We start from the raw sequence: 11,639 nt of genomic DNA on the forward strand, positions 1-11,639 counted from the left end.
ACATACTCGAAAGTGTGTGCATGGCATCCAAGCGTTTGCACAGACTTTAGCTCGTGGACGTTTGCTAACCCTTGGCAAGCATGCAAATAATGTAGCATTACACTTGGGAATGTCTACCCATGGCGTAATAATATATTCTATACAACCATATGTATACAAAATTCACCAAACACACCGGTTGTTAAAAACAGGTTTGTAATGAAATTTATGTCCGCAATTAAGAAGCTAATTTGGCTAATAATTATTTCTTGTTATTGAGATAAATTTGAAGAAATTAGGTCAAGGAATTCGTTAGTAGACCAGTTAATTATTAAAACCAACAAGTAATTTTTCTTTATCAAGTTACAAACAACAATATAAGTCATTGACCTTTAATATTTTTGAAATACCTAGAAATACTTTCCAATTCAGTTATTCCTATTTCAAGATTTTGAAAAAGTTGATGTTAGGGGAAGAGATGAAAAGCTCCAGTTAAAAATTTAATTTGGGGTAAGAAAATTTAATTCAAATCAAGAGGGATAATGAATAAAATAATGGCCATAGAAAAACTTTGACAACAAAAGAAAAATTTAAGGAATTGACGTTGATGTACCTGAATGTATATCGATGTTTTTTCTTTAATTATTATCTTATTACTTATACGTTCGTTTAGTTAGATATTTATTAGAAAAATGCAAACAGTTGTTTTAATCTTCTGAATGACAATTTGATGTTTTTAAAACAAATAAAACGGCATGGGGTACTATGTGGGATGTCCAAATAATATTATTCATGCTGTTACTTATAATACGTTCACTTTATGTAAATTGGCACAGTCTTTGCCACCTAGTTCATGAACTCTACAAATCAACACCAACTCTTCTTAATATAGTATATGGTAAGTTTTCGAATACTTATGTATTCATCATCAGGGACTGAAATTATGTCCGAAATATAATGTAAAAAGATATTAGAAAATTGCAATAATACATTTTTTATGAAATTTTAAATTGTCTCAGAAATATTATTTTCCAAGTGTTTGATGATCTATATTGTATTAAATATAGAAATAAAAGGTTTAAGAAAAATATTTGAATAATGTTAAGTGCGTAGAGGATGGAACCATTCTGTAAAAGTTGAAGGACAAAATTCCTATTGATTATAAATAAATAGCCGAAATATTTGATGAATTATCCATTTCTTATCTGTTTGGCCCACGAAAATTGACCTTTAGAATGTATGGTTAACAAACTAAATACATTCTTACACACAAGTATTTTTTGGGTTCAATTTTTGTTTCTCTTTTTCAGAATGTAATATGTGATTGAATAATTTGTTATTTCTATTTTAAAAAAATCACATGTCACGAAATGAATTTGAGCTCCTCAACTAACTGTAACAGCTGTTTGTTATTTGGTAAGCCATGAATACCGTTGCCAAGAAACTATTGTTGCTAAATTGTTAGGTGACTAAGAATTTGTTCTGGTTTAATAAGTAATAATATCTTATTTGCCTACCTATAAAAGTATGTTGAAAGAAAAAGAAATTGCATATACTGGTATTACTTTATGAATTAATAGAACGCTTACAATAAGAGAAGTAAATATAAGCTTTTAGTGCAGGAAGTGAAATTTCACTTAAAATATTCGTCTTCACATTTTAACGTCACTTTTTACAGCAGCACGATCAAACGTTGTAAAGGTGAACGAATTCTAGTATTGTGTGATTTACTGATTTCACGGAAAACCTCAAACAGATTATGGTGAGAATTCGTAAAAAATTATAAATTTGTCTATTTTGTATTCATAAAAGTATTGATAAATTAATCACAGCAACGTATTTTTTAAAAGAGATTCATGAATAATAGGGAGTTGAGATAAGTATGAATAGTTTGTTTCAAACTATAAATTTCACTCCTGGAATAATATTTTTAAAAAACTTATTAAAAAAATTACAATATTGAATGAATCACATTAATTTTAATTATTGAATCGATAAAACTCATTCGATTATTGGATTAACAAAAACTCATTAAAATGGTATCCACAATAATTTCTATTTATATTGAAATAAATGCTGATTGAGTATTTATGGAATATAATCCTTTTACGTTTTAATTTTTTATAAGTCGTTTGGATTTTTTTAGATGTAACTCTCATGAGCGTTTTATCACCTAATTCATTTGTTATTTCCATATGAGTATTTTGTACACTCATGTATGCTGAAAACTATTTGTTTCGATAAATAATTGACTATTTATGTTGATATTATGTATGACTCAATAGTAGAATCACAGAGTTGTAAATTTTTTTAAAAAATTTTCAGTCTTCAGTACAGGATGGACCTCTAGAACACCGGCCAATATATAATATTTTCAAGTATTTTACAAATGACGGAATTTTTGGTGAATATTTAGTATTCATAGCAGTTAATTTTTTCTGTGATCCAGCTCTGTTTATTACACTGTTTTTATCCAAGAAAATGTATTTACACATGTTTATATAAAAAATTATCTATAATACTTACAATTCACTCAGTATTATTTTGATGTGCAGATCGGTTTTTTCCATTTTCATGAACAAATTATAGAATTCAACAGCGATTCTAACTTTTCTAATAATAATGTGGCAATATAAGAAATAATGCAGAAAAGATATTCAAGAGCAGAAATTCATATTAAGTGAACTGAAAATGTGACACGAATAGTTTTAGTATAATTGAATTTAAAATTTTCGTGAATCTTAATAGTTTTTTATATTGTTTTTTATTGAGAAAAAATACAGGTTCATCAATTTTGATGAACTTCTCGAAAACTATTGACCTAACCTTAATTTACTTTTAATTATTGATTATTCTATAAATATATTGATAAGTACCAATTAACAACAACTCTTAGAACAAGCAGAAATTGGTTTAGCTATAATATACATTATGTTATTTTTCCTTATTTTGCCTCATGAAAATTGGAAATACAAAAATTTATCCTTCATTTGATCTTCTTATCCAGTTTTTCCAACATACATTCGCATTGAAAGTACTTCTATTATCTTTAAGTCAACACAATATCTGATTCTCTATTTATGGCTATGAGACTCAGATCCAGTGACAAAAATTAAGATTAGATACGAATCTCTTGAGCATTTTTTAATAATTTCTCATTTATTTTACATTAACTGGCTATTGTATTCATTTTTCCATCGATGCTCTTGTTTTTTTTCATTAACCACTCCAGGAAAATTCAGTGTAATTAAAAGAACGTACAGTTTTCTCGTTTTCTTGTAAATTAGAATGAGCACTGAATATTGATCACTTCAAATTATGTTTCAAGATCTGATGGATACTAATAAATTGAGAAAAATAGCTAAATATAGCAAAATGCTTAGAATATCTTTTATCGTGAAGATATCTATGATTTAATATAATTTGGGTGCTATGACTGTTGATTCGTCATTATCCAAAGACTGAATAAAATTTCAATTGAATTTTCTATTTATAACTTAGATATTCAAAGCTTGTTTGCATTAACTTCAGTTTTTGACACTTACGTTTCGTGAGATTCAATAGTTGGAATACTGCTTCTCAAATGTGATTTGAAACAATTATAACTTACAAGCTTGTGGTACGATAATAATAATTGTTTAATGTTAATCAGCGTAATGTTTCGAACATTCATAATGCCATCTGGACATTTTAATTTATATTCCAATTCACTTTCGAAAAATATTCATATTACGATATGGAAATATATCCATATTTTATTATGTAGGAAGAACCAAATATATTATCAATTTGAAAATTTATTATGACCGTTTCATGTTCTCTTTATGTAAATAATTTATATGTATTGCTATTATATTTCACTTGGTAATTATAATCAGATAGACGGTACATATAATTCGGTATAGAAACTCAAATAGAAAAATGTATGAAATATTGAACAAAAATAGGTTATCCAGTTGCCAACATTTCTCAAGATGACTATTTCATGAGAGATAATGATTAAAAAGGGGAGACACTGGTGATATTGAGAGAAAGAAAATAAGTAGATACTAAGATTATCAACAGGACAAGATGAGGTATCTCATGGTCATAAGAATTAGCACGCATTGCTCGGATGAGGTCAACTTTATTGGATCTCCATTCATATCCCACAGACCCCAAATTATTTTTATTCACTTATTTGAACCCTTTGTATCTTCACCATGACATTTTTTGCATATAGGTTTCAATTTCAACAGAAGAACTACCAAAATATTCTTTTTGTGTGAATATCAAACTTCAAAACAATAAGTTAAGCGATATCATCACATAATGTGATCTCTATCCGACACTCCACATTGTATATTCCTTTTTTATAATCCTATAATCCAACATTTATAAATATTTAGTCTTACATTTCACTTATTGAAAATCGTTTGAAGAATACAAGACTCTGTGCTTGTAGCTACTGGATTAACATATCTCATCCCTCGAGACTCGAGTGCAAATCAAATTTTAGTGGAAAACATAAAAGAATTAAACAAGTAGAAAGTGTCATGTCGTTTAGAGAAGTTTTGGGATCTCAGCAGGTCTCGCGAGAATCATAAACAGTTTCCCCCGTGACTAGAAGAGAAAAAGAACTATACATTTCGGCTTAGAAGTTGGTATGAAGAACGAAACAGGGAATCGGGGAATTACGGTAACAACATTTTATCAAAATCGTAGAGAAAACAGGGAGAAATAATATTCACTTTCAATATTTCCTGCGTACTATACCAAAAGTTAGTTTGCAACGATCAGTGTTCAGACCAAATTAGTGGATAAGCTATAAGAAAACATTGACATATGAATTAAAATTCAAAAATTTGACAAAAAAAAAGCAGTAGAAGAGATATTGACAATAAAAACTATGAGGAAGACAAATTGCGATATAGTGCAGTTATGCAGATGAAATATTAAATACACAAGAGATGATGTAGAAATAAAAACTAGGATCAACAGAAAACCAGAAAGCCTCATGAGAAACTGTACATGTTTTTATGAACACAACAGTTATTTAATTCTATATATCAAGAATATTGGAGGAGTTTTGCATTTTGCACTTTCACAAACAGTGATGATATCGAAAAGTGATCATTTGACTAGGCTTCAAATTTATTTCAAGTATTGAGACGTAACAATCATCTGTATTACCAGCCTCTAGATCATGATGTAAATTTTGAAGATGAATAATGTGACTATTTAGGGGTAATTGGATGTTAAGTAACAAAATTTACGAAAATGCTACAGCATCAGTTGTTGTAACTTCCGGAATAATTTCAAAGCTGGCATTGAAGTGAATTTCATGGAAGACACCTAAAAGTAATCGTGGGTTTTCATAGTGTACATCAAAGTTACATTTTAGAGATACATATTTTTCCACTCCGCCACAGACTAAGTACAACGGAGGACACTAGTTGAAACAGAGAGTGAGAATAATGTATTTTTAGACATCTTGCTTCTTTACTGATGTGTACGTACTATAATGTACGAGGTATATCCACAATGTAAGTTGCGCTCTCTTTCTATCAGCGGCAGCTCTAACTCAAGAAGAAGAAATGTATGTCATTTTCAGATCGATGCTGCCGATGTGTTCTTTGTAGTGCTTCTATTAGATGGCAGCCTTAATTGGAAATGCCGCCGCTTATAAAGTCAGATCGGTGATTCGATTTCTAAATGTAAAGAAAGTTAAAATAACAAAATACAAAGAGTGATTCAATGATTAGAAGATAGGACAAACAGTTTAATGAAGATCGTGATTAAGTACACGTAGAAGAACTATGTGGACGCCTGTCTTTTGTTACTAATGAACTAGTTCACGTAATTAAGGAGAAGCTCAATCAAAACCGAGGGTTTATAATGACTACTCTTGCTATGGAATGAAAAACTGAAATTTTGCAAAATTTACTCACGCTGGGTATCCGAATTGGTAAAATATTCCTTATATTTGAAGGCTTGCGCAAAGGTGGTCAACTATATGTTTTAGATGAGAAAAAATGGACATAGCGTCTACAAGAAAGATTGGGGGGTTTCTGAAAACAGAAAAATATCACCCATGTATGGTATAATAGGGTATATCTTATTCAAGAGTTTTCTATGAAGCTGTCTATGATAGGCGAATGCTTTTTTTAAGGAAATCATGCATTTGCACGTAATATATTATTTTCGGATAAATTTCAAGTGAAGTTCTTAATATGCACATTCATTATTTAGGAAGTTAGAAAGCTCTATATTGGATATGTGAAGCTCCCAACGTCTTTAGAAAGTAAATGTACGGGCAGGTATCATGAACAGAATATGCGATCCATACTTTGTTGAATTAATATCTGTTCTATATGTAATGTTTCCCAACATAGGCCGAATAAATCCAGATAGCCAATTATAATTTTAAGAAGACGGGGCTACCCCACGTTTTGGTATTATTGTCAAAGAATATATTCATGAATACTGCATTGGATAACTTTATATTATTAAATAGTCAACAATATCTCCAGACTTAATATCATTAAACTACTTGGGAATATAAAGATGAGTTTAGGCCGGTTAATATTCTAAATATTTAAAAAACGAATCTGAAATGACTTCCAATAAACACATAACACTAAAAAAGTATTTGGAAATTTTTTAGTTTGAAACAATTTTTTTCATCTCCCAAATAACCGTATAAGTGATAAAAAATTCCATTTTTTACGAGCTTTTCAGTGAGCCTATAGAGGATATATCTTTGCATTAAAAAATGTGTTAAGTTGAATGAAAAATTCCATTTTATAGGCAACAAATACTTCTTCTTCTTCACCTGTTTTATCTTCGACATTCTCGCCTTCTATCCTGCTTCAAGGTTGTCGCTCCACCTTTTTCTGGATCGGCCGGTACTCCTTCTGCCCAATGGGGATTTATCGCGCGCTATCTTGACCAGTCTGTTGTTATCCATACGACTTATGTGCTCATTCCATTTTTTCTTTCTTGATAGAACCCATACAAATACATAAAATAAATTCATGTGTTTCAGTGTTTTTCAAAGTTACTGGTTGATCCGGACTTTTTTGCAACTATATAGAAGGTAAAATTGAATGCGTTCCGTATAATCATACGTTCCGTTTTGATTGCATTCAATTTAAATTCATATTCAGTTCATACAATCTACCTTCGGCATTGTATTCGGAAGTTGAAGGGACGGCAATAATATACACTCTTTCATATAAAATTGACTTTTTGTTAGTTTTTATTTGCTTTTCTGTTATAAAACATTTCCGTGGATTTCGTTCTATTAGTGAATCCTTTTTTTTTGGTTAGAATCACTTGTAGTCTTTTTGTTTTAAAAGATAATATTACGCTCGTAAAGGTTTAACGCAGATGGTGTTTCAGCGAAGATTGCTACTAATAGACTGAAAGAGTATTTTCTCAACTGTGCATGAAAAATCGAAGATATTTCAGTCACGTAAAGGATATATATGTATCTATTATTTTTACGGATTCGATTGTCAATGTAACCTAGTGTCAAAAAAATTACCTACTGTAGTAAAGATAGGAACGATCAAAATTCACATATTTAGCTATATATGCCTGTAATTTTTCCGTAAAAATGATTTTCTATTAAAAATGACCAACAGTTGTAATCAATTTTAAATCTGAGTCCTATATTAAATTCATATCAAATTTAGTAACAGATACAATAAATTTTGATGACATCATCACAGGAAGTAACATATAATTAAAATAATCAATTTTCTTACAGGATTTGTTCCGCCACTGGAGTGGCTTATGTGATTTTAATTTTTAAATAGACTCTATCTAGCTATTGCAAATATGGTATATGGTTATTCGATGAGTTTTTACGAATTATACCCGTTACTTGGACCTGATCCAACACTTGTTAATTGTTGGACATTATTTATTAAGTTTTGGTTACTAGCAACGCCCTTTTACATGTTACACTTACTTGTAGATAGTACCTATAACTTACAAAAGATGTTTACGGCGGAAGTTAAGCATACAAACACATAACATTTCTACTATAAAAGATTCGAAAATGTTGTTAAATTTTAAGTTTAAAATCGAAACTATCACCAAGAAAAACTCAGAGGTGTTGATAAAAGGTGAGAATTTTTCCAGCAAATCATAGTTAATTCGAACAATGACTCTTATTATTTGAATAAAATTCTATTGAGAGATTCAATTTTAGATCTTTCTACCTAAAGGAAAAAATTAGTATTCGAGAAAGCGGAAAAATGAGTGAAGCATTTGGAAGGAAATCGGAAAATCTGTCACGAAATTCCCGATAGCCTGTTTTTTATATTTACCTATATTACTAATCACTGAAATTTGTTTTATTTAATTGAACTCCATTTATGCTCATCTGGAATGTTGATTTTTTTACTTATTCATTTTATATTGTAACGATGTTTCTTTTTGTGACAAGTTAATTTATACATATTTTGAAAGAGCGTAAGATCAAATAAGCAGCTCTACCTCAAGAAATAGTGACATCATTAAAGAAACATTTTTATTTTGGTAACATATCATCAGGTATAATCCGAATCTTAATTAATTTTGTAGTGAAACTTTTCATAATTCCATCAGTGTAAAACTTCTGTGATGATTTTCCAATTTTTTTCCATTAAGAAAGTTCGACAAAGATTTGAAAAATTATAGTCAAAAGGTACAATACGGTGAAATAAAACTTATCAACCAAGTTCAGTCGATTATTGGCGAATTATCAAAGATGTGTAGTCTGGAGTTGTCGTGTTGGAATACGACGGTCCTTCTACTGGTTAACTTTTGAAATTCCTACTGTAATCTACTCAATAGTTGATAGTATAGTACTGAATCGACCGTTTGATTAAGTTTCAGAAGTTTGTAGTATATAATTCTCCCACAGTCTCACCATACATATAACAAACGCTGTCAGTCCGGGTTTTTCAGTTCTTTTATCTCTACACCCTGACCACGATCTTTTGCGTTTATGTCATTCACTATTCCCATGAGAAATAATGCTATTTTATTACGTTATAACGAAGTATCGCAAATTTCGATTCGATTAATTAAATTTGGCGCAATCAACTCTTGCGACACCTGAACATCAATTCAACACCTATTCAGCCTTCGTCAAATTATTTTAAACCTTTTGATTATCGATGCCTTGTACATCAGCAATATTTTGACAGTTTACATCTATCAAACAAATCTATCTCTACCAGTTGCGAAACTTCGTCGGCTTTTTCGGTCAGGCCAGCTGTTTACACCAATTACGCACAGTGCAAATAGTTACAGCAGCCTTGCCGTAAACAGCACACATTAATCTGCATATTTGTGATGCATTAAAGTTTTATCTATGGTGAAAAAACATGACATTTTACATGTTCATAGCTCATAACAGAAACGCTGACTAACAATACTCTTTCCACAAAGGTATAATTTCAAATACCGCATGTGAAACGTGCATTAAGTTGGCACAATCAAACTAATTGTTCGTGATACTACAAATCCAGCACCACCTCCACCTCTGTGAAGTGTTTTAGATTTATTTTAGGAATATCCTATTCGAACATTTGGTATTAGATTTATTACTGCAATTTTTAGTTCTTTTAAATAGCATAGATATTCCAGATAACAAGTTATAAATTCGAAATAGGAAATATTTTTCAAAGTCTACCTACCTATCATCTTCTCATAATTGAATAATATTGAATAATGTTCTTCTTATTCACTTGAACAGTACCTATAATTACAAAACGGCTGGGATCGATTTATACATTCTTACTTATGTATTTTATTTGTGCACTAACTATTCACTAACACTTACACATTCAAATATTCACTATTACTTGAAATCTTAAAACAGTGAACTATTCACTGACACTTAATTATTTCAAATGAACTGTCTAATTGTCACTATTCCCATGTGTTTACTATGTACTATGTACAACTGACTGCCTACGGCTGCTAGAACTTTGTTTTATAGAGTTTCATCACATTCTCAGTTTCTTGGAAATCTTCAATTTCTGTCTACAGATTGTAACTGGTCGCAAAAAAGGTGGAGTAAACAGAAAATAAATACAAAAAGTGCTCAGTGAATCAGCCAAACTTTAGCTTCGGTTAACATATTAGAAGATCAGCTTCACGGTCTATATGAGTGAAAGAATTGATAACAATACAATACTTCATTCATCCCAAACATGATAATTTTAATTTTAAAACTTCAGTTACATTTGTTTCTTAGGTAATATTTTTAATAATTTGTTCAAAATAATTCATAATTTGGATTTTTATACAATTCCTTTCCTCATTGAGTTAAGCCACAATTTTATTATGTAAATCGCGTTATAACCATATAATAAATAGTATCCTTTCTTCACTGCTATTTTGTAAGTAGATGACAGGCTTACGATTTTTTTTCTTTTTGGCTTTCGAGTGTAAAAATGGCTTTTTGGTATAAAAATTAATTGTGAAATACGTGCGTGTCACTAAATCGCTTATAACTGATATACAATAATTATTAAAACACAATCAGTTACTCTGGATTAAAGTCTTCAAACACCGAAAAATGACAGTTATGTATTAACGCACAAAACTAAATTAATAATAATAAAATATTTTGGTAGGTTAAAATTTTCACCGCAAATAAAATGTTCGTATAAAAATCGCTGGAATCATCTAATAGGTGACCCATCTGATGCAGGATCACAGTTCCCGGAAAGCCTTCTTTTGTGTTTCAAAAACTAACGACTAGTGAATAATTAGCGTGAAATATGGTTTTATTATTACAATAATGATGGTTTGTAAATGTGGAGAGATACATAAGCTATTGGTAAATGATTTCCTCAATAGCGGGTCGTGGACATAATCATTTTTCGTTTTTGGTAATGCTAATCTCAAAAAAAGTTAAATTGGTGGAAGCACTGATTGTCGAGATTGATTTTATTGTGATTTTCAATAAGAAAGAATCTTATTTTGTTTCAATTTCTTAGGCTTTTTGTATTATTATTATTAGTATATAGGAAATTAGTCGTAAAAAGTATGATTTTTATGGATTTTTACTAATTTAGTGTCTTGGAGTAAAGCATTATGAAAAATTGATGATCGTTACTTTAATAGGAAATTTATACAAAATTGAAATATAATAATTCACTCAATTATTTTTATAATATTTTGTTTTTCATGTAAATCCACGATTCCCTTCCAAAAACTTTTGAATAAAATGAATATTTGTTTGTGAAATATTTCTGTTTCATTATCTAAAAAAATTTCATCGTCCTTCGGACATTGAACTTTAATGTTAGGAAGTCAAGGTTGCTTTGTCTTGAAGCTGACCAATTTATAATCAATCACTATAAAGTTATAAAGCTATATTTTGTATATTTTATGTTAAGCTCAATAATTCTGAAATTGTATTCACTGATCTGAAATATATTATATATCTTTATTCATCCACAATTTTGCTTATATCACTTAGTAATGATGTACTGTAGTCATCTAGATAATAAGAGATGTTTTCGATAAACTTAAACGATAGATTTTATAATAGTTTTTCATTTTCTCGGAAGGGCTAACCTAGTAATTAGCCATAAGATATTATATTTTCGTTTAATACTTTCTTCTCAATATTGAAATTGTGAAAAAGTTATCGAATTATGAAACCATTC

This window comes from Diorhabda sublineata, chromosome X (assembly GCF_026230105.1).
Source record: "Diorhabda sublineata isolate icDioSubl1.1 chromosome X, icDioSubl1.1, whole genome shotgun sequence".
In the NCBI taxonomy this organism is placed as follows: Eukaryota; Metazoa; Arthropoda; class Insecta; order Coleoptera; family Chrysomelidae; genus Diorhabda; species Diorhabda sublineata.